Raw genomic sequence first — 1,788 nt, 5'->3', positions numbered from 1 at the left:
ATCACCCCTCCCCCTCAGTCACACGTCCCCGCACGTCGCCATTTTAAACGGGCGGGGTGGGGGCGGGGGGGCACGAGCTGCATCAAGCTCCGCCCACCCCCGTCGGCGCGCAGGCGCAGCGCGTAACTTCTGCTGTGGCCGCAGGTTCCACCGTGAGTGACGTGATTTCCCCAGGTGAGAAGCGAGTCCCCACTCACCCCCCCACTCCCTCAGGTGAGAACCCCCGCAGGTGCGGTGCATGCCCCCCTGCACACTCCCCCAGGTGAGAGGCGAGCCCCCGTAGGTGAGGCGCCGCCCCCCCTCCCAGGTGAGAACCCCCGCAGGTGCGGTACATGCCCCACACACACACTGCCCCAGGTGAGAGGCGAGCCCCCGTAGGTGAGGCGCCGCCCCCCCTCCCAGGTGAGAACCCCCGCAGGTGCGGTACATGCCCCACACACACACTCCCCCAGGTGAGAGGCGAGCCCCCGTAGGTGAGGCGCCGCCCCCCCTCCCAGGTGAGAACCCCCGCAGGTGCGGTACATGCCCCACACACACACTCCCCCAGGTGAGAGGCGAGCCCCCGTAGGTGAGATGCCGCCCCCCCTCCCCCAGGTGAGAACCCCTGCAGGTACAGTGCATGCCCATGCACACAGGTGAGAGCCCCCACCTCCTCACACACTCTCTCAGGGGAGATATTCTTCCTAGCTTCTGTCTCACACACCTCCATGTGAGACCCCCCATCCTTTCATACATTCTCTAGTTTAGAGACTCAGGTGAGGCACTTCCCTTTCCAGATACAGTGCCCCAGATGAGATGCTCACGCACTCCCCAAGGTGAACCCCCCTTGCAGGTGAGATCTTGCTTAATGCTGTCCTCCCCCCAATGGTCCCCACAGGTGAGCCCCTCCCAGCCCCCCAATATTTCCCCACATGAGCAGTGGTGGTGGGGATATTAACCCCCTCTGGGATCAGGCCAGGCTGTGGTGAGACAGGTAGTTCAGCTGTTCTTCAGAACTGACATGGAAATGTATGTGCTCTGCCATTGCAAAGGGGTATTTTATAGGACGGTAGCCTGTTGCAATTAAGTGTAATGGTGGTGCCTTAAAATGTCATTGCTGTGTATCAAAACATCATTCTGTTGAAATGTGTGGTGAAGTGGTCTAAAATGCCTATTCCTTTATGGGGAGGGAGGCATAACTATAACATACAAATTAAAATATGGGATAACACCCCGCCCCAAAGAACTGTTACGCAAATGCATAAATACAGTATGTACATGAGATAAACTTGAGCCATAATATTTGTATGAGGATCCAAAACTGTCCCCCCAGATTGGTGTTCAGCTCTTGATTTTGGTTTGGGCTCCTCTCTAATTCAGTATTGCACTGTACAATGCTGAAAACAGATAAGGAGTGGTGTGTGGATGTTGTCAGTTTCTAGCTCCATGCTTATGGAATGCAGGATTTATATGATTCCAGAAATCATATCAATGATGGGAGTGACAACTCAACCTACTGTATCCTATTGCTTGTGCCAGGATTGCTCTCTGCAGTCTAGTCTTTGGTGCTTTATCCTAGTATTAATGATGAATCCAGGTTTAGTAGGAATCTTCAATGCTATAAATGTAATCGGTGAAACTAAGGCCTTGGCTACACTGGCGCTGTACAGCACTGCAACTTGCTGCGCTCAGGGGTGTGAAAACGCCCCCCCCTCTCCCGAGTGCAGTGAGTGTAGCGCTGTAAAGCGCCAGTGTAATCAGCGCCTGCAGCGCTGCACGCTCGCTCGCAGCGCTGCAAGCTATTCCCCT

The 1,788-nt window shown here is 55.4% G+C and overlaps 1 protein-coding gene across 35 annotated transcripts in view; it reads left to right on the top strand.

Moving 5' to 3' along the window:
• The first annotated feature begins 6 nt into the window (after positions 1–6).
• Positions 7–1,788, top strand: part of CFAP20DC (CFAP20 domain containing) — a 170,734-nt gene continuing 168,952 nt past the window's right edge. For 18 of the 35 annotated variants that reach the window (XM_065550602.1, XM_065550599.1, XM_065550596.1 and 15 more), the window contains exon 1: positions 8–174. The gene's annotated coding sequence lies outside the window, so the exon portion shown is untranslated. Of the gene's footprint in view, positions 214–568; positions 833–1,788 lie in introns of those variants that run through there. The other 17 variants (XM_065550603.1, XM_065550597.1, XM_065550610.1 and 14 more) reach the window with 6 other exon arrangements.

The sequence above is a fragment of the Chrysemys picta genome, chromosome 7 (assembly GCF_011386835.1).
Source record: "Chrysemys picta bellii isolate R12L10 chromosome 7, ASM1138683v2, whole genome shotgun sequence".
Taxonomy (NCBI): Eukaryota; Metazoa; Chordata; order Testudines; family Emydidae; genus Chrysemys; species Chrysemys picta.
The sequence above is the reverse complement of the archived record's forward strand: the minus strand, read 5'-3'. Positions and strand labels throughout refer to the sequence as shown.